General features: G+C 37.6%; 1 protein-coding gene across 3 annotated transcripts in view; it reads left to right on the top strand.

The window, feature by feature from the left end:
• Positions 1-15,390: 15,390 nt before the first annotated feature.
• Positions 15,391-22,878, top strand: part of CCDC148 (coiled-coil domain containing 148) — a 200,835-nt gene continuing 193,347 nt past the window's right edge. For all 3 annotated transcript variants that reach the window (XM_017547333.2, XM_017547342.2, XM_017547359.2), the window contains exon 1: positions 15,391-15,424. The gene's annotated coding sequence lies outside the window, so the exon portion shown is untranslated. The remainder of the gene's footprint in view (positions 15,425-22,878) is intronic.

Raw genomic sequence — 22,878 nt, 5'->3', positions numbered from 1 at the left:
TTTCTCAGTGGGATTTTGAGACAGATTCTTGCTTTCTTCACCTGGGCTTAAGTGTGGGCCTGGCTTGCTAGTGGTCTTGCTGCCTGGAGAGTGGGAGCGCTCTCACTTCATTCTGCAGCCTACATCCCTGTTCTTAAGGTTAGCGGCAGATAGAAACTGCTCTTTCCCACTTTTGAAAGACTCCACATTCCTTCAGAGTTTCCAAATGAATTTCAAGTGCTACCTTGAGAAAGCAGAAATGAGATTGAAGAAAGCCAGTAAGTGTTTTTAACCTTCTCACCTAAGAGGAGTAGTAATTTTGGTAGTGCTACTAGAAGTAATTGTGGTAATAGCAGCAGCAGCAATAATAATAGTAGTAGTAGTCATTGTCACTGTCTTAGTAGTAGTTAACATTTATTGCCCCTTTTTACATCCAGGTATGATGAAAAGTTCTAAACATGCATTATGTGATTTAAACCTCACAATGACCCTGTGAGGTGAGTCTGTTACTATTGCTCTTGTAGGGCTGAAGGTGCTGAGGCTCTGCAGGTGAAGCAACTTGCTTGAGTAACATGGAGAATCGGTATTCAAAGCCAGGTTTGATTTCAGAACCTGAGTATACTGCTCCACATTCTGAAATACATTAATTAGCTCTTGGGGCAGAGGCCACTGACTCAAATGCTTATTCCTATAATAAGCCAGGTCAGAAGTGAAAGGTGATGGACAAGCCCAGAGTTAGGAAGACAGCAGTGCAAGCTAGATGATAAATGGCAACTGACATTCTTCCTCAGTGCTGGGGTGCCATAAGGCATGGTGGGGACTGGGGTTGTTGGAGAACATATGTGCTATCTAAAAAAATGACAGCTGCTAATTACTCCAGCAGTTGTTCTCATAGAGAAATAAACTTTTTAATACAGAAATTTTAAAAAGATGATGAAAACATGGATTTTATATGTCCCAGTGATTAAATATTGGCATTGGATGCAAATGAAAAGCTAAACAAAGCACCATGAAGGTTAAAATAATTATGTCTGGGAACCAAGTTTGGCCTGATGTGTTACCTCTCTCAGGGAAAAATTTTGTAACATTCTAATGGTGTCAATGAGTGATGATACAATACAGTTAAGAGAGATCATCTTCTGGATTGGCCAGTAGTTGAACTGTCCTTAGCCATTCCATCAACAGTTGCTTAATAGAAGACTCTGGAGAAATCCCAGTTTATTAAATGTTGTATATAGCATGGGGAGAAATGCCAGATATAGGTGATGGGGAGAAAGGCAGCAAGTCACACTGCCGTGTGTGTACCTGTGCAACAATCTTGCATGTTCTTCACATGTACCCCAAAACCTAAAATGCAGTAAAAAAAAATAAAAAAGAAGACTGAAAGAAATCTCGTAAATAATAATGATTCTATTCTTAAGCTCCTACTGTGTGCCAAGCACTTTGTATAGCTATTTTATTAATTTAATTCCCATGACATTCTTGTTAAATATGTGAGGATAGATATTTGAGAGGTTAAAAAAATAACAACAGCAACTTGCCCAGACATATATCTCTAGCAAGGGGCAGTATGGGGTATGAATCCAGATATGCATGATTCCAGAGCCCTTTGTCTTCCTGCTTAGCTCTGCTGCCTTTACAGTGACATATCGCTGTGAAGTTTGCATTATGCTGGAACTCACATTGGCAGGAAAAGGCTATCCATGTTGTTCAGCATGACTTTCAGTTTCAACAACGAGATTCCTCTAATCAAAGTTATCTCTGTACACTACCAGAAATTCATTGCTTTCATGTTATCACTCAGCCTGAAATTTCAGCCTTTAGAGCTTCTTTAGGGTTAACAAGCATACTCCTGTGAAGGTCCCTGCTTAAGCAACCATTCCTTCATTCACATGTTAACATGAAGTTAATCAGATTATATCCTTCAAACAACTAGCTGAGATCGTGAGAATTTTCCTGGTTAGCAGGAAGGAGGAAGTGGCTCTTCGGAAGTATGTGTCATTGATTAGATGGGGTGACCAGACTGGAAGTTACGATAGACTCTGTGTACCACAGGCAGGTTTCTGGCTGCTTCAGAGCAGGAGAGTGGGCACAGAAGTTTGTTAATTATGTTACCTTTTTCCTAGATCTGTCCCCTCAACTAGACAAAGCTATATTATTGGTTGGTGTTTTTTTTTTATCCTATTATATTTATGCTACAGAAATGTAGCATTCTTTTTTTGGCTGTGAATTAGGTTTTGAACATCTTTTATATTTTCAAAATAAAACTATTATCTTTAGAAAATTAATGTTCTTTTTTCCCAATTAAGGAACAGACTCTGTCAATAATTAAAGAGAAAACAAAGCTGAAGAAATAATCACAAAATAGCTGTCTCTAAGGGATAGGATTATGGACTTTTAATGTATTGTTTGAAATTTTTATAATAAGATAACTCATTTTCGAAGGAGAACAAACAATAGAGTTTTGGCATTGGAGCAGAGTGAATGAAAAAATTCTTAGTTGTCAGGGGTGTAGTCAGAGCGAGGTGGGCGAGTTTTACTGCTTGTGAGTTAGTCTGTAATTACCTCAAGGAGAGGGCCCTATTGAGTGTGTGAGGCTCATGAAAGGGAACAGAGGAGGGGCCAACTCTCCAAGTTTTAGTTGGCTTTTCCTTCTCCCTACTCCTGAAGGCCCAAGGAATGTGGGGTTTCTCCAGTTTTTTTTTTTTTCCTTCTGAAAGTGACAGTGAGAAGTTGGGAAGAATTCAGGGTGATTCAATGCTCAGAATACCCTGACATCTGTTAAGCCTTGGTACTGACTGGTTATTTATTAGACAGCTTTGCCCAAAACAGCCCCTAAATGTTTACAGTGCCAGCCTTGCTAGAACTTACTCATGCCTCCTTGTAACCTGAATCCTGTCTCCCAACTTTCAGAAGTCTCAGAATAGTTCTATTTTCTTTCCCTTTTTGTTCATTTTGGATATCAGCTATGAAAAATTTTATTCTTTCATTTTGGTTCATATGCAGGTTGGGATTCTCAACTCATTTCCCCATTTATTTGTCAATGGAAATTGTTGCTTTGTCTTACTATAGTATACTGTCTCTCTGCAAACTGAGTTTTCTAGGAGTAGAAGAGTAATATTTTGCATATATTAGTGTATAATAGCTAAGTTTCATCCTCTATAAATAAACTCAGAACTGGACAGTGGTTGTAAGTGGAATGAGTCAGGAGATACTGACTTATTCATTTGGACCTTAAACACACCTCTTTGGTCAGTCCTGAGCCCCTTATAGTATTGAAAAGTAAGAGATCTACAAAAAGAATATTAGAATCTAGGAATTCGGAAGGTTCTTTGGTCATTAAAATGACAATCACATCCTTTAAAATCAAATTTGTTATGTAATTATTCCAAAACTGTTCTATTCTTTGTGATACTCTTGGAGAAAAGACCCATTTAGTTCCCAAGAAAGCTTATCTATAGCAGTGTCTTTTAATATGACACGTTCCTCAATGATTTCTCTTTAAAAATCCATCCACCTCTGTGATCTGCTCTCTTGTCAGCTCATCTATTTAATTTTGGCTGGCCTTTTCTAAATTGAAGCAATCAGTGTTCTTGGCATCAGCAGATTTCTGTCAATCCTCTTTTTGTTAGTTTTTTTTCTCTGTCTATATCTGAGGCTGCCCACTTGGCCCCTTAATCCGTACCCATAGCCACACAGAATTGCTTGCTTGTACTACTTCAAACATATCCCACCCTTGTGGCCCCTTGACTCAAATATCTGTGTTTTCTAAGGCCTTCTTTTTCCCTATGATTGGTGAAAGCACCTTGCTATTAAAGACTCACCTTATATATCACCTGTCCTATCTTTCTCCACCTTGGCCCTCCATCCTAAGCAAAAGTAGGCTATCTGCCTTTTGTGCCCCAATAGCATACCTATGATACCATGATCTCTGGCTGACTTCACAGACCAGATTTCCTTCATGTAGAATATAAGACGATCCAGGCAGTGTTAGACCTATATACATTTATTTCAAATCTAAGGCATTATGGTAAGCTTTTCTAATCTTTCGTGTATATGTCCATCTTGGCACCTTCAGTGAGTCCCACCATTATTTCAGGTTTGCTCTCATACATTTGCTCATATTCAGCATATTATGAAATGTTGTAATTACTTTTATCTGGTTTTAAGAGGATTTATAGATTATGTTAACTTTTTTTTTTTTAACTGAAGTTAGCTTCACAAGATGGACAAGTACTTAAATACATTCCTACAAAAACACCCTGAATTGTAGATAATACTTGTAATGTAAGCACAACAAATGACAGGCAAAAGCCAGAGCTGACTCCTTTATACTGCTACAAAGACTTTGTCAGCAATAACATGGCATGTGGCTGTATGAAGTCATATGCAGTGGCTCTGACATCAGGCCCATCACAGTCACAACAAGAGTAGCAATCCAATGATATCTTATAGAAGATTTAAAATGATTCAGGTAATTTAAAATACAGATTTGTATTTCACCCTTGCTAGCTAGTAACATTATCTTAAGGGTTTATACTGCCCTGAGAGAGTAAATGAAAGTAATATAGTAATATAAATTTATATAGTATATAGTAATATAAATAATTTATAATAATTATAATCATTTACAAAGATAGGTTTAGTATCCTTTATCTAAAATTCTTGGGACCAGAAGTGTTCTGGACTTGGGATTTTGGAATATTTGCATTGTACTTACCAGTTGAGCGTCCCAAATCCAAAAGTTCCCAAATCTGAAATACTCCTCCAGTGGACATTTTTTTGAACATCATATTGTTGCTCAAACGTTTCAAATTTTGGAGCATTTTGGATTTTGGGATTTGGGATGCTCAACCTGTAATAAATATTCATTATTTATAGAAAGTGCTAAAAAGTATATTAGTAGGCATATGTAATTTTAAAAACTTACAGACCACTACTATGAATTGAGAGATGAATACCCAGAGCTGTTGCAGGATAGAGACTGTATTGTTTTCATCTCTGTGGCTCAGGCACCTAGCACAGTGACTGGACCGTAGTATATGCTCGGTAAATATTGAATGAGTTAATAAATCAATGGAAGAACCAATATAGGATGGGGAGTGTTCTGCAGAGACACCTTACCCAGTAGAACGTCAAACCACAGGTGAGAAACCAAGATGAAAGAATCTGATGACTCAGATGCAGGAAGTAGATTTATGTCTGAGTATGCAGTGAAATTATGACCCTACTGCAGCGTGAATGCATCTGGTGAAGTCATCACTTCCTGTCTTATGGGAAAGAGAGATACTGCCAGTTGGGAAGACTCTTGAAATCATTCTCCCTTTGATTTCACCTTAAAACTGCCCCCTCTTTTTCAGATCCTCAGCCCGTTCTCATCCCTTCACACCACCACTTTTGCCCCTGTTACCAAGGAAACTTTGCCCAAAATGCTCACCTGAATTACTGAGTGATTTTGCTTTTGTCTGTAATCACAGTCCCAAAGCTATTTCCTGATAAGTGATTACAACTTTACTTACATAATTCTGCAAACCCAGACCTCATCCTTCAATATAAGTGAAAAGAATCTCTCTAGTTCATGTCATGATATTGCACCAAAAATTTCACCTTAGGACTCAATTGTTTATACTATTTAAGAATTAGTTATCCTTTGATGTTGAGGATTCCTAACAGAGGGATCCATTAATTATTTTTATTCATAGATAATAATAAGTGCCGAGGAAAGCAATATGGGCTAGCAATATACATGTGTTTTCAGAAGTAAGGAAAGATATCATTTTCCTAATACTTTAATAGAGCAAAACAGTTTTCAGCTACTAGCAGTATAAAGTCAAGTCTCGCTACTTGGGTAGCAAATGTTTAATTCATCTATGTCATCTTGATTAAATGTTCTCTAAAAGTTTATGGTAGTTATAAGCTTACCTGGTATGTTTTAGGACTAGTAATGTAGGCATTTCACAAGTAATATTGATCTTTTAATTAAATGTTCATAATAAATACAGAGTATCCATTTTGAGCACAAATGTTTTTTATTACATTATTGGGAAAGAGTTGCAACCATCAGTAACAAATGGAGCTTGCCCTTCTTTAATTCACTGTTCATAATCACAAGAGGCCACTGGACAGTAAGCACCACGAAAGCAGGAAACATATCCTTTCCCTCACTGTTGTAGCTTCCATGCATAGTAGAGTGTCTAGCATGTAATAAGAATGCAATACATATTTTGTCAAACGAATGAATGAAGTATGTGTATGTTCACCCCTGGCACCAGCCATGTATTACACCTTTGCCTGCCCATAAAGATAAGTCTCAAATAATAGCTATTGTATAGGGTAGTAGTTTTCGCTTTCTGATCTGGGGAACCTTGGTGCTCTGAGGAGATGCTGAGTGGTTCTACCAACAGCAAATTGCTTTCTGCTGAACCTTTACACTGCCGGGGTGTTATTTGTCAGAATTTTTAGTTACAATGCAATCTACTTTAAGAAAAAAGAGATTTATTGGCTTAGAAATACCAAAAAAGGTGGAGCAAAAGACACCAAGGAAAGGCTAGAATGCAGCCTGGGTCTCAGAATAAACATCACCTTCCTCTCTCAGCATGTTGGCTTCGTGCTCACTGCAGACCAGTTTTTTCAGTGGGAAACATAGCTTATTGACAGCTGTTAAGCTTTAGTATGTCTTAGATCCCTAGTCACTGGATAAAGACTGACTTCAGGCTTTCTTTGGCCTTAAGTTTAAAATTTTGGAGAAGGAATTTTTTTTTATAAGAGTTTGGCTATTTAAAACGAGTTTCAAAAATTCCTGCTGTAAACAATTAATTTGCAGCCCCACCACTCGTTTTTGACTCGCCCACTATTATCCCCCTCTGCTCTTCCTCGGCATCATTTCCTTAATTCCGATCTTGGACTCTCGGCCCAGTCTTTCTCACTTCTTAACTCTCTTGCTGGCCTATTTGGCCCTTAGCTTTTCTGTTCTTTGTGTCTTTGTATGTCATTTGGTCCTTCTATCCCTTTGTCTTGACTGAAGACTAGTTTCCCAGAGAATCCCCTTCAGCTTTTTTGTCTGGGAGAAATTGAGCCATACAATGTGTAGTAAGTTTCAAGATTATATAAACCATAGCTGTTTTAAGTCTTCCTTGTACTTTCACTGGTTTTCACTTGAGGACAAAAGGCAGTTATTTTATATCTACTGTATCCTAAGCAGCATGTAAATAGGGTAGAAGTTCTTAAAATAACTTCTTTTGTAAAGTGGGACACTTTCAATCATTAGACTAGAATTTTCTCTGATGCAAGTGCTATGAAATGACCTTGATCAGTAAAAAGGTACATACATATTGAAGCATGGGAATTATCAATATAATCTTCCTTTGCTGTTTCTGGAAAGGCAATTAAGGCTTCTACTCCTCCAGCAGCCAGTGCAAAGCCTGCTCTGAGTCAGATTTGACAATAGCATTTTACAATGACCAAAGGAGTTGTAAACCTAATTTAGAGCAGTACATTTCATCTGCACTACTCCACTTAAACGTTTGTGCTGAATTTTTTAAATGTGCAAAAATTGTCTTGGAAATACATGTTGAATCTTGAATTCAGAGAGCAGGATGAATTCTAATCAAAGAAGACATCTTTACAGATAAATAGTAATGTTGTCGTCTTACAGAGTATTCTTCACTCAGCTCTATGGTGAAATGATTTTAAATTGAAGAAAGACGAAGTTGTAATTAGTTTGTGAAGACATGGGTAAGTGCTTTTGAAAGAGTAATTATCTGACCCTTCTTTTAAGAGAATGTGAATTGAGAATGGACGTTGATCTGGGATCAGCTCAATTAACTTTATCACAGTTTGTTCATGTTCTGCAGTAAATTAGCATGAATTCTGTCATACATAAACTTCATTTGATTTTGTTTTGTTTCTTTTTCATTCTTGTTTTGTGTTTTATTTATTTAAAGTTGAAAGGAGTCCTGGCTGAAACCAAATTTACTGAAGGACTATTTGGTCTTTTTGTATATTTCCTCAAGTCATAGAGAGAATGAAAAATATATTATTATGTTATACAAATGTGTTTCTCATATTGGGGACCACCAACATATGCTATGAGATTTTTAATTTCTCTATGAGAATTTAAATATTTTGTATTATTTCAAACATAATTTTTTTTTTTTTTTTTTTTGAGACGGAGTTTCGCTCTCGTTACCCAGGCTGGAGTGCAATGGTGCGATCTCGGCTCACCGCAACCTCCGTTTCCTGGGTTCAGGCAATTCTCCTGCCTCAGCCTCCTGAGTAGCTGGGATTACAGGCACGTGCCACCATGCCCAGCTGATTTTTTGTATTTTTAGTAGAGACGGGTTTTCACTATGTTGACCAGGATGGTCTCGATCTCTTGACCTCGTGATCCACCCGCCTCGGCCTCCCAAAGTGCTGGGATTACAGGCTTGAGCCACCGCGCCCGGCCTATTTCAAACATAATTTTTAAGGAAGAGTATGTGTAGTTTAAATCCATCTGTAAAATATTGATGCCTATTTTTGTGCTCGTGGATTTATGATGACATTAGTGCCAAGAGAGTCACCTGTGTGACAGTGTCTACATTTTATTATGTTGTTTCTCACATCAAGCTGTAAGAATCACAGAATCTCTGGACATGTTTTCAGGCATCTGTGACTACTTTTGTAATAATTAACAACTAATATTTTCAGATGACATTTTTGACAGCAGATATCTTCTAAGAAAATTTTATGTATTATCTGCTATAATCCTCACAACACTTCTAGAAAGTATTACTATTTTCCTTATTTTAAAGATAGAAAAAGACCAGGTGCAGTGGCTTGCATCTGTAATGCCAGCACTTTGGGAGGCCAAGGCAGGTGGATCACGTGAGGTCAGGAGTTTGAGACCAGCCTGACCAATGTGTTGAAACCCATCTCTACTAAAAATACAAAAATTAGCTGGGCATGGTGGCATGTACCTGTAATCCTAGCTACTCCGGAAGCTGAGGCAGGGGAATCACTTGTACCCCAGAGGCGGAGGTTGTAGTGAGCCAAGATTGCGCCATTGCTCTTCGCCTGGCAACAAGAGTGAAACTCCATCTCAAAAAAATTAAAATACAATAAAATAAAAATAAAGATAGAAAAACATAAATACAAAGAAGTTAAGGAACTTGCCAAGGGCCTTTGAACTGGGTTTTGAACCCCACACTCTAGCTCCAGAGTTCATGCTTTTGAGTGCTGTGCCCGTTTCCTTCCTTGTGGGCGTAATGCGTGCTGCTCTTTGCCTTTGTCATTGGTTACACATAATTATGAGCACTTAAAAAGTAATTGTTTTCATTAATTTGATTAATATGAATTTCAATTTCTTAGAAAAACAAGACTTAAGAAAATGTTGACTGGCTTCTCTTCTAAGGGTATGACTACTTATGGAAGGAATTTATGTATCAAACATTTTTAGAGTTTTAATAGAAAACTGTTAAGCTATAATAGCAACAAATTAGAGAATTTCTGTTGATGTGCATTATCCATATAGGAAGAAAACAATGTTTCCTCTACCCTATTTCCTTCTCTTCTTCCTCCCTTCCTGAACAATTAGTCCTAAATCTGTTATAATGAGCAGAACAGTGCTGGTATCTACACTGGAACTGGGAGGGAACTGCAGTGGCCCTAACTATGGTGTTGAAACCCAAAAAGGAAAAAAAAAAGGGGCATTCGTTTAGGAAGGCTGACCTTCACTGAGTCAGAGACCAGTGCGGGTAAGGGCCACATTTATGTATAAGGGCAGCCTGATATAGTTGTCAGAGCTCAAGGAAGATGGGAATGGAAGAGGTACCATGAATGGGGTGACTAGTGCATTGTGTCAGTGCCCAAGCAGAGTGAAAAGAGCATCATCATGCAGGGACAGCCTGACACGGGGTTTTGAAACTCAACTGGAGTGGGAAGCATGTTCATGCACTGGGGTGGGGGGCAGAATGGGGAGTCAGATTGAGGAAGAAGTATATTTGGAAGGGTAGAGTCTGCCATGGAATAGTGTAGCTCATGTGAGTGAGGGTTGGGAGCACCTGCTCTGGGCTATTGGGACTCAAATGGGATAAGGGAGGCATCTGTGTAGAAGAGAAGTGATATTAGAGATGATAGATAAGATTTTATGTAGGAAGTAGATTAAGTAAAAGATAAAAAGTTAATGGTAGCTGGGCTTCTTACTGTTGGAGAAAGAAGTTACAAATATAGGAGAGGAGAAAACTAAAATGAACCCTATACTGTTGTATTGCAGTTGGAGATATCGATGTATATATATATAAATGTGTGGGCCTGTATTTTCTAGCTTTGCCTACTGGGTGGGCTAAGAAGTAGTGACATCTCAGTGGCCATGAACACATCTAGTGCCCAAATCTTGCCTTCTAATGCCATTCTCCAAGGAACCAGAGCTCCTTGGAAAGATAATTGATCTGGACTGTGACCAGCAAAGACCCAGAAGAGCCTGTAAAATTATGTCGTGCCAGAAAGAAAGGAAAGAAAGCTTTCAAAAGAACACAAAACTCCATAACCATATATGTATTTTTTGTAGTGCCTGTAAAGACATTTGCTCTGTGGCTGGAAGGTTACCATGAGTTTGAATTGATTGCCAGAGGTTCACTGGCAAAAGCTAGAACAAGAATACAGCAGACTGTTGGAGCTAGAAATGGGAGGAAATTAAAGGGGAATGCAGATTGGATAGTTCTGTGCATAATGGAGGAAGGTAGAATGTATGGGAAGGAGAATATGTGGGAAGGATGAGGGGAAAATCCCTGAAGGAGAAACAGACAATTTAATGACTTCAGGGGCCCTGGGCATTGATTTTTTTTTTTTTAAATCAAGAATTGTATCAGAGAATAGTATGAGAGAGAGAAAACTAACCTGGTTGTTGAATCTATGGAAAGATGATAGTTCCAAAGATTATGGAGTTTGGAGTGTCTCTCTTTGGGTTGAGATAATGGGATAAATTGTTCAAGCTGAACTTGTGGTACATGTGTTAATTTGAAATTTAAGTTGGGGGAGACTACAGCTGAAAAAATACTTAAGATAAAAATTAACCTGCATTGCAACCACATTGCATATGGTTAATTTGCCTTAATGTAGAGGGAAGCAGCAATGTTTACTGCAGTAGATCTTAAGCTAGACTAATTATTACCACTTCTTGATGAGCTTTTAAAGTAAATACACAGTCTCAGAAATCAATAGCAATAACTGGTATGGTAAAAAGGGTGAAGCCAATTGTTTCAAAACATGGCTTCATCATTTTCTAAACGTGCATCCTTAAACAAGTTGTTTAACCTCTTTGAGCCTCAGTTTTTTCACCTGTAAAATGGTACTAATAGCAGCTATTTTATGGTGTTATAATGTATGCAGCAGTTGCTCTCTTGGTAATTACCTTCTGCATCGACTCCGCACACTGCCCCCCAACCGCTGATGCGTACAGTGTACTCTGGGATGCCTCATATTGTTGCTAAAATCAAACAAAAGCCATACTCTGGAATCATGGCTGACAGTATAATATAACCAATTTAGCATAAAGGGGACAACACATTAGGAGTGATAGGCCAGACTCCACTATTTGCACTTTAGGGCTTGGATGAGGCTGTAGCACAGAAAACCAGGGAGACAATGCAGAGGCTTCCTTCCCAGGACGCTCTTGTTTTGGCAGATAGGCACGACCAGGCAGATGGTAACATGGTATAATCTCTTGCTTTTCAAGAGACCCTGTCTTGCCAAAAGGCCCCCTCACGTTCCAGGAAGAGGGCTAGGGCTCCCTAAGAAGTTGCCAGAAGCCTTGTTTGACCTACAGCAATGTCAAGAGGCTAACACATATCTTGACATGCCACAGAAGCTTAACTATAATTAATATCTTCTTTTATATATCTTTGTGTATACTTTTGATTATATCATTAGGATGAATTCCTAGAAATGGGATTACTGGGCTTTCTATATACATTTTAACAAATCGATTGCCGGAAGTTTATACCAATGTCTGTTTCTTTAATAGTTCATTGGAATGTTATGTTGCTATGCCCTTGGCATTGCCATTTTTAAATATGGTGTCACATTGCTATTTTTTAAATATCTGTGAATTTGTTCAATTATACATCATAATAACAGTTAATATATGTATAGTGCTTACTATATGCCATGCACTGTTTTAGTACTTTACATGTATAGTAGAATTCTAGGAGGCCCCCCAGGATTTCCTGCCCTCTAGCATACACGTTCTGTGTAACTCCCAGGAGCGTGAATATGTTGAGCTATCTCTGCCATGACTATGTTACATTATATGGCAAGAGATTTGGAGATGTAATTAAGTTTCCTGATAGTTGATCTCAAAATAGGGAAGATTATCCAAGTGAGCCTGATCTTGTCACAAGAGCCCTTTAAATTTGGGTCTAGAGAAAATTAGAGATCCAAAGCATGGGAAGGAATTGGCATGAAGGTGATTATCCATGGCTGGCTTTGAATATGTAGAGGGCCACATGAGGAATGCAAACAACTGTGGTCACTGACAACTGTCCCTGACTGACAGTGAGCAAGGAAGTGGGACTTCAGTCCAATACTGCAAGTAACTGAATTTGACTGACAATAACAATGAGCTGGCAAATGGGTTTTCCCTTAAAGTTCTAGAAAAGGACTCACCCTGGTAATACCTTGATTGCAGCTTCATCAAACTCTGAGCAAAGAACCTAATCATGCCATGCCAGACTTCTGACCTGCAGAACTGTGAGCTAATGAATGGGTATTGTGTTTAAAGACACAGGACACAGAAGCCAGCTTGAAGGGGTTTCCACAGGCCAAATTTGGGATAATTTGAGCATCAAAATAAACAAATATAGTATATAGATTATAATCCATTTGTTTTTTCTCTTCTGCATTGCTATAAAGAACTACTTGAGATTGGGTAACTTATGAAGAAGAAAGGTTTAATTGACTCACAGTTTCACAGGTCATACAGAAAACATGGCTGGGACAGCCTCAGGAAATTTGCAATCATGGTAGAAGGTGAAGGAAAGGCAGGCGTCTCCTCAGGGCTGGAGAAGGAGGAAGAAAGAATGAAGGGGCAGGTGCTACACACTTTTAAACAAACATCTCTTGAGAACTCACTCACTCTTACAGAACAGCAAGGGAGAAATTAACCTGATGATTCAATCACCTCCCACTAGGTCCCTCCTCCATCACTGGGGATTACAATTCCACATGAGATTTGGGTGGGGACGCAGAACCAAACTATATCACCATTGAATAAAACAAATTACACAGATATGCACAAACAAAACATACATGTTTAATGAGAAATTAAACTTTATTAATTTCTAGGTACCTCTCCACAAAATACAAGTAGGAAAAAATAGTAACTTTATAGTGGAGAAACCTGACAGGCCCTACTTTAAGCGATCAAAGTCAACAGCATCAGTAATGGACAAAGGGAAATCAGGTAATGCAATAAGAAGAGCACAACGTCACTTCTGTGATACTCCTGTCAGATGCATAAACGGCCTAATCATGAAGAAACATCAGACAAACCAAAATTGAAGGACATGCTATAAAATAACTGGCATGTAATCTTCAAAAGTGTCAAGATCCTGAAAGTCAAACACAGAGTAGCATTTCTGGACTGAAGGGGACTAAGGAGACATGACAACAATATGTAATGCTTGATTCAGAACTGGAGCTTTTCTATAAAGGACATTATTGGAACAGTTGGCAAAACTTGAATGAGATCTGAGGATTAGTTGATAGTAATATTATCGATGTTAAATCTCTTGTTGCTTAGAGTTGTCTTGTGGTTATGTAGGAGAATGTCCTTGTTTGTAGGAAAAACACCGTCAAGTATTCAGGAGGGATGGGGAATCAGGGCAACAGTTTCCTCTGAAATGGAACCTTCCTTCAGAAAAATAAACTTTCTTTTACTCCACTTGCAACTTTTCTATAAGTCTGTGATTGTTTCCAAACATAAAAACATAACTTAAAAAATTTTTAAAAGAAAAAAATTTTCTTTCACTGAAAATTTATAAAATATGGAACACAAAGAAGAAAATTAAAAGCTTTCTATTCACATTGATTACTGTTCTATTTTAGTGTCTAGCTTTCCAGTCATTTATTAACTATACATCTATGCTTATATATATGTGCATACACTTTTAAAATTAGAATTATTCCTATTTCTTATCTTGCTTTAGAATTTGTATATGTAAGCTATATGTCACTAAAGAGTCATGGATAATATAATTTTTTTTGAGATGTCACCAGGCTAGAGTGCAGTGGCGTGATCTCGGCTCACTGTAACCTCCATCTCCCAGGCTCAAATGATTCTCCTGCCTCAGCCTCCCAAGTAGCTAGAATTACAGTCATGCATTGCCACGCCTAGCTTAATTTTTTTTTTTTTTGTATTTTTAATAGAGACAGGTTTCACCATATTGGCCAGGCTGGTCTCTAACTCCTGACCTCAGTTGATCCATCTGCCTTGGCCTCCCAGAGTGCTGGGATTACAGGCATGAGCCACTGCACCCACCCTATAATATCAATTTTTATGGCAACTTTTTTACATGTAAAAATGTGTTGCACTGAAATATTCAGATTTGGTTTTAAAATTATCTGAGCACTTTTATTCAAGTTTGTCAGCTCTGTCACTTGGTCATGGTCAAACTAGCCTTAGCTAGCAGTTACAAAAAGTATCTTGGAGCAAATAGTACATATGTCAAAGAAGAAAGATGCTGTTTACACAGTCTTTGCTTTATACACATTTCTCGTTGGACAGGAGTAGAAGCAGCATTTTCTAGACCCAAGTTGGCACTAGTATTAATGAATATTTCAATACCCACTCTACCTCTCAGCCCTTTTCCCAATAACAAAAATCTAATAGTGAATCTGTGCATATACCTCAATTTATTCTACTATTGATAGGTATCTTGCGTGTTAGTCCTCTTGAGCTACTATTAAAAAATACTGTAGACTAGGTTATTAACAAACTTCAGAAATTGATTGCTTACAGTTCTGGAGGCTGGGAAGTCCAAGCCTGAGGTGCCAGCAGCATTTGGTGATGAGAGCTTGATGAGGCAATATGAGGACTTGTTCTTTGCGTAAAAGACGGGTCCTTGCTGTGTGTTCACATGGCGGAAGGGGCAAATACGCACCTTTCAGTGTTTTTTGTGAAGGCACTAATCCCATTGAGGAGAAAGAAGCCTTCGTGATTTAATAACTTCCTAAGAGACCCCAACTCTTAATACAGTCACATTGGGGATTAAGTGTCAACATATGAATTTAGCCGGGGGGTGGGGGCATGAAATATCAACATTTACATCATAGCACCTGGGTAGTTTATTTTTGTTTGTTTGTTTTTTCAGGTAGGAGTGCCATGGTGTAATCATGGCTCACTGCAGCCTTGAACTCCTGGGCTCAAGCAATCTTCCCATTTCAGCTTTTGGAGAAGCTGGAACTATAGGTGTGCACCACCACACTTTGCTAATTTTTAACTTTTTTTTGTAGAGTCAGTATTTCAGGTTGTTGCCCAGGCTATGGGTCATTTCTAACATGGGTTACTAGAAATATCACTGCTATGACCATTCCAATATGTGTCTTCTGATTAATATATGTGCAGATTTCTGTTGAATATATAAAATGTATAATGGCTAGGTTATAGTAGCTGAACTGCCAGTGATTTTTTTTCTAAAGAAGTTGTTCCAGTTTACACGCCACCAGCCGTGTGTGAATGTTCTGGTTGCTCCACTTTCTTACCAACATTTGGTATTTTCTATCTTTTTCATTTCAGCTACCCTAGTGTGTTTATAGAGGTATTGCACTGTGGTTTTAAATTGGATTTTGCTAATGGATAAAGTTGAGCACATTTTAATATGTTTATTGGCCACTTGGGTATCCTTTTATTGTGGAGTGTCTGTTGAGTTCTTCTGGCCCATTTTTTATCGGGTCGTCTGCCTTTTTCTCATTAATTTGTATGTGCTTTAATATGTACATATGTATTCTCGGTTCAAGTCTTTTGAAAAGATATATGGCAAATGTATTTTCCTACACTTCAGGCTGCCTTTTCACTCCCTTAATGGTGTCTTTGGATAAATAGATGTTCTTAATTTTAGTATTTCCAAACGTATTACATTTTCCATTTAAGATGAGTATTTTTTTTAAAGAATTTTTTGCCAATTCCAAGGTCATGAATATGTTCTCCTTTGTTTTCTTCCAAAATGTTCATTTTTATCTTTCACATTTAGAGCTGCAGTACATCTGTAATTGATTTATGTGACTGCTGGGAAGTCGGGGATCAAGAATCACTTTTTCCATGTGGATATCCAACTGTCCCAGGACCATTTATTAAAGACTGTTCTTTCCATACTGCACAGCAGTATGACTCACGTCTTCATAAATCAGGTGACCATGTATGTATGGATCTGTTTCTTGAGACTATACTGTTCATTGGCCTATTTGCCCCTCCTTGTTCCAATAACAGTCTTGATTGTTAGAGCTTCATAATGGATCTTGATATATGGTACTATAAATCTTCCAGCTTTGCTCTTTTCATCACGATTCTTTTGGCTGTCCTTTGTCCTTTGCATTTCTGTACATATTTTTAAGCCAGCTTGCCAATTTTCACATGCACAAAAATATTTCTAGGATTTCAGTTGAGACTGTATAAATCAATTTGGAAGAGGTGACATTTTTACAATACTGAATCTTACCCACCATTTAAGTAATTTGCTGAGGGTGCCACAGTTTATAAGTGGTGGACCTGGAATTCAGTCTTTCACAGGCTAACTCCAAAGACCAACACTACTCTAGAGTTCAAGAATGCCTTAGTTTTGAGGATGTGCTATTTTTTTCAACTATATTTTAAATGAACCTATTTTGTTGGTTTACGATAATGCTTTCTTCTATAGTACCATCTTCATAAAACTTTGCATTGTATGGTATCTCATAATTTAATTTAACCAATCCCCTATGATCACTCATTTTAAAGTCATTTCCCATTTTTCTCCAAGCAGATAATTCGGCTACAAGCATACTTGTAAAGATATATTTTTGTATGTTTTCTTGGGACAAATCTCTAAAATTGTCACTAGGTCGAATGGTATAAAAAATGTTAAGAATTTTGGGCCAGGCGCAGTGGCTCTCATCTGTAATTTCAGCACTTTGGGAGGCCACGGCAGGCAGATCACAAGGTCAGTAGATCGAGACCATCCTGGTCAATATGGTGAAACCCTGTCCCTACTAAAAATATAAAAATTAGCTGGGTGTGGTGGTGTGTGCCTGTAATCCCAGCTACTCAGGAGGCTAAGGCAGGAAAACCGCTTGAACCAGGGAGTTAGAGGTCGCAGTGAGCTGAGTTTGTGCCACTGCACTCCAGTCTGGCAACAGACTGAGACTCCATCTCAAAAAAAAGAGTTTTGCTACAGAGCTGGCTGCAGTGGTGGACACTCACAGTCAGCTACTCAAGAGGCAGAAGTAGGAGGATAGGAGGATTGCTTGAGCCAAGGAGTTCAAGACCAGCCTGGGCAATAGAGTGAGACCCCATCTCAAAAAAAGAAAAGAGAATTTTGGTACAGGTATACTTTGGAGATATTGCAGATTTCATTCCAGACCACTACAATAAAGCTAATATTGCAATAAAGCAAGTGACATGAATTTTTGGTTTTCTAATGCCTATAAAAGTTATTTTTACAGTATACTATAGTCTATTAAGTATGCAATAGCATTATGTCTAAAAAATGTACATATCTTAAAAATCCTTTAGTGCTAAAAAAAATACTAGTGCTCATATGAGCCTCAGTGAGTCATAATCTTTTTGTTGGTCTTGCCTCGATGTTGATGGCTGCTGACTGATCAAGGTACTGGCTGAAGAAGGTTGGGGTAGCTGTTGCAATTTTTAAAAAGAAGACAGCAGTGAAGTTTGACACATCAATTGGCTCTTCCTTTCATGAAAGATTTCTCTGAAGCATGCGATGATTTTGATAGCATTTTACCCACCATAGAACTTTTTGCAAAACTGGAGTCAATCTTCTCAAACCCTGACACTGCTTTATCAACTAAGTTTATGTAATATTATAAATCCTTTGTTATTTCAGCAGGGTTCACAAGCATCTTCACCAGGTGTAGATTTCATCTCCAGAAACCAGTTTCTTTGCTTATCCACAAGAAGCAACTCCTTGTGTGTTCAAATTATATCATGAGATTGTAGAAATTCAGTCACATCTTCAGGCTCTAATCCTAGTTCCCTTGCTGTTTCCACCACATCTGCAGTTACTTCCTCCACAGAAGTGTTGAACCCCTCAAAATTATTTACAAGAGTTGGAATCAACCTTTTCCAGACTCTTAATGTTGCTATTTATTTTGACCTCCTTCCAGAAATCATGAATGCTCTTAGTGGCATCTAGAATAGTTAATACTTTGCGAAGGTTTTTAATTTACTTTGCCCAGATGCATCAGAGAAATTACTATCTATGGCAGCTATAGCCTATGAAATGTGTTTCTTAAATAATAAGACTTGAAAGTTGAAATGACTCCTGATCCATGGGCTACAGAATAAATGTTATGTTAGCAGGCATGAAAACAACATTAATCTGTACATCTCCATCAGAGCTCTTTGGTGACTAGGTATATTGTCAATGAACAGTAAATTTTGAAAAGAATCTTTTTTTTCTGAGCAGTAAGTCTCAACAGTGGGCTTAAAACATTCAGTTAATCATGGTGTAAACAGATGTGCTATCACCCAGGCTTTGTTACTTCATTTATAGAGCATGGACAGACTTATTCTTAAGAGACCCAGGATCTTCAGAATGGTAAAGGAGCACTGGCTTCAACTTAAAGTCACCAGCTGACCAGCTGAGCTAGATCCTAACAAGAAAATCAACCTGTCCTTTGAATCTCTGAAGCCAAGCATTGTTTTTTCTTTTCTGGCTCTGAAAGTCCTAGATGGCATTTTCTTTCAGTATAAGGCTGTTTTATCAACTCTGAAAATCTATTGTTTAGTTTAGCTACCTTCACCAGTGATGTTAGCAAGAGCTTCTGGATAACTTGCTGCAGCTTCTGCATCAGCACTTGCTGCTCCATCTTGCATTTTCATGTTCTGGATACAGTATCTTTCCTTAAACCTTATGAGCCCTCTGCCAGCTTCAAACTTTCTTAGGCAGCTTCCTCACTTCTCTTAGGCTTCCTAGAATCAAAGAGAGTTAGGGCCTTGCTCTGAATTAGGGTTTTGCTTAAAGATTGTTGTGGCTGCTTTGATCTTCTATCCTGACCACTCAAACTTACTCCATGTGAGCAATAAGACTGTTTTTCTTTCTTATCATTTGCGTGTTTACTGGAGTAGCCCTTTTCATTTCTTTCAAGAACTTTTCCTTTGCATTCATAGCTTGGCTAACAGGAACAACATGTCTAACTTTTGCCCCATTTTGGCTTTTGACAGGCCTTCTGCACCAAGTTAAAACATTTTTAGCTTTTGATTCTAAGTTAAAGATGTACTATTCTTCTTCAGTTGAACACCTACAGGACATTGTAGGGTTATTAATTAGCCTAATTTCAATATTGTTGTATCTCAGAAAATAGGGACACCCTAGGAAAGGGAAAGACAGGGGAGAGCAGCTGGAATGAGTTAGTCAGAATACACACATTTATCAAGTTTGCTTTCTTGTATGAATGCAGTTTGAGGTGCACTAAAACAATTACAATAGTAACATCAAAGACCACCGATCATAGATCACCATAATAAATATAACGATGAAGGGTTTTGCAATAATTACCAAAATGAGGCATAGAGATATGAAGTGAACACTGCTATTGAAAAGGTGGTGCTCGTAGACTTGCTTGACACAGGGTTGCCACAGACATTCAATATCTGTGAAGTGCAATGAAGTGAAGCACAAAACAAGGTATGCCTATATGTTGCCAAATAGCCCCCTAGATACCCACCAACAATGTGTATGAGAGTTAATTTACTGCTTCCTTCCCAATTTTATATATATATATATATATAATATTTATATATATATATATAATATTTTATTTTTTGTTAATTTTATTGGGAATGTTGTAGTTAATTATTTTAATTTGGATGTTTTTGACTGCCAGTAATAAGTTGTAGTCATATGTTAGTGACTATTTCATGTTATTGACCATTACATTTTGAAACAAAATATTCTATGGCACTTTTAAAGCCAACTGGAAAATCCTACGCAGCCAAATTCTTTCTGTTTGTCGTTGTGTTACATGATAATCAGCCCCCCTCACCATCCACACACCCTACCCCCCAGGCAGAAAGGAAAACTCTTCCCTCTTTCTCTAAGGAAGAACAGTTTTTTTTTCTACTTCTCCTAGTTTTCATAGATGTTATTGAGGTTTTTTATAAAAGGACTTTCAAATTATTATTCAGAGAATATGGATCCTTGTGCAAAGAGGTTATGAAAAAAGGATAGTGGAGAATCATCCCTTCCTTGCCTACGTAAAGGACTAGGTTGAAGCAAAAATTGAAATGAGAGAAGACTGACATCATGAACACCCCACATTCAGCCCCTTTCCTCCCATCACCACCCTTTTCTCCAGGTAGCTGCTCATCCTCAGTCACCGTCTCTCCCCAAAAACCCTACCCAGACCTGAGGGTCCACCTTTCATGCTTCAAAATTAGCCACTCTAAATCATTCTGCAGTAAAAACTCTACCCATTTTAGTGCAGCTAATCTCAACTGTAAATTTGCCTATATAGGGAGGAAGAAGATTTCCTTGTATGACTTAAACTTGAGAAAATTAAAAAGAAGAGATAAGAAGGGAAGGAAAATTTTTTTCTCTCTTTTTGTTCCCTCTGCTTTTCTTGTTTTTCCCTCTTTCTTTCCCTCTCTCTAAACTTTATCTTAACCCCTTTCATCTTCCCCTTCATCTGTTTACTTCCTAGCCTGGAGATCTTTTCAAACTTAACTGGCAATAATACAAAATGCATTAATATTTCTCACCTATTATAACTATTTCACTTATTCACAACATATTAGTGGCTACCATGTTCTAGGCAATGTCATTTAATAATAGAGTTTTATAGTCTTTGTTGTTAAAGAGTGGTAGATCACTATTTTTTATTAAAAATTTTAAAAATATCCTTTTGTGTAGCATTTTAAAAGAAAATTGTTCCTTGCATAACTGATCCTTCATGGAAAACTATTCTGGAGTATTGTAAACTCACAGATGCATTCTTTTGTGTTACTTTTTGGTCATGTACTTAAGTTTCTGAGGATTTTTTTTCTTTCCCCTTCCAGAACCACCTACATATCTCTTAACCTACTCTCTTTTAGCTATGTTAAAATTGCATGTGAAATTCTATTGCAGTTTTAAAATAGGAAATTTTGCTAGATGTAATTTTCTCATGCTACTATTGAAGAGCAATGACAGTAATATTTTCTAGAATTTTATCCTATGTCTATATTGATAGGTATTTTTCTAGAACAATTTTTATACTGCTTTATATAGAGAGACATCAGAATCTCCAGGGTGCTTCATATTATCCCAATCTATCTCAGTTGAGAATTTTGTTTGGCTGAAAGTTACAGAACCTGACTGCAGAAGCTTGGGGATTTATTTTTCTCATTACAATAAGTCCAGAGGGAGAGTCCAGAGCTGGTACAGCAGATTCTTGATAACAACATCCCAGACTCTACTTGCCTTCCTTCTCTGCAACAGTTAGTATGTATCTTTCATCCTAATACTTGCTCCATGTCTAGTTTTACATCCACATTTCATGCAGAAAGAAAGGAGAAAAGGCAAGGAATAAGGAGGAGTGCCTGTATGAGAAAACATATCTTGCCCTGAAATTCCCGGCAGACCTCTGCTCATGTCTCATTGGTTGGAACTGTATCACATGGTCATTTACAGCTTCAGAGGTGTCAAAGGAAAGCCAATATTTTACCCTCAACAAAATTAGAATCTGTTAGAAAGGGAAAAAAGTAGAATGAATATTAGTACGTAGCTGTGTTTGCCACAGTTTTAAACTTCAGAGGATAAAATTTCCTCAGCAGTAATAGCAAAAAGCACATCAAAATGCCATATAATTGTTGAACTCTATAACCTTGCTTGTGGCCTTTGCTTTCATTAATTTTTTTTGAATTATCAAGCTTGTAATCAAGAGAAAGACAATGCATTTGTAACCATTAATCAGGAGAAAAACTACTGTGTTTTGAATCATTTTTGTTAAAGGTGTCAGAAGAAATTTATCTTACAAGGCAGAACAAATTTGTATTAAAAGTTTTTAATTATATTCAAAATTAAACTTAACTGGATATTTCAGGCTGTACTTCACAGGGTTTGTGTGACTTGCTAGGGTCAAGGGGCTTTGGGAAGTGGTCCAAACTTGGCAGGTTCAGAAATGTGAGTGATGAGTGATTAGACTCTGGGGTTCTCAGCAGTAGAACCCATTTGATAATCATTTATAGACTCTAATGTTGTTGCATTAATTTTACAATAGAAAAGAATTGCAGTCAGCCCTCCATCTCTGCAGGTTTTGCATTTGTGAATACAACAGCTTCATATAGAAAATATTTTAAAATAAAGAACATATAAAAACATAGCATAACAACTTTTTATATAGCATTTACCTTGTATTGGGTATTAAAAATAAGTTAGAGATGATTTAAAGCATGCAGGAGGAGGTGCATAGGTTATTTGCAAACACTACACCATTTTGTATGAGACACTTAAATATCTGTATATTTTGGTATCAATGGTGGTCCTGGAACCAGTCCCCTTCACACACTGAGGGATGACTGTATTTAGTAATAGGACCCTTTGGGCAACATTGATTACTTTTAATTACATAAATATGCATATATATACTCATTGTAAAAAAGCAAGGATTTTATTACAGTTAAAGCTAAAGTCCCCTTTGACACTAACCTCCAATTGCAGCATCCTCTTA

The sequence above is a fragment of the Cebus imitator genome, unplaced genomic scaffold, assembly GCF_001604975.1.
Source record: "Cebus imitator isolate Cc_AM_T3 unplaced genomic scaffold, Cebus_imitator-1.0 Scaffold10, whole genome shotgun sequence".
Lineage (NCBI taxonomy): Eukaryota > Metazoa > Chordata > Mammalia > Primates > Cebidae > Cebus > Cebus imitator.
Note: the sequence above shows the minus strand (reverse complement) of the source record. Positions and strands in the feature narration are given on the sequence as shown.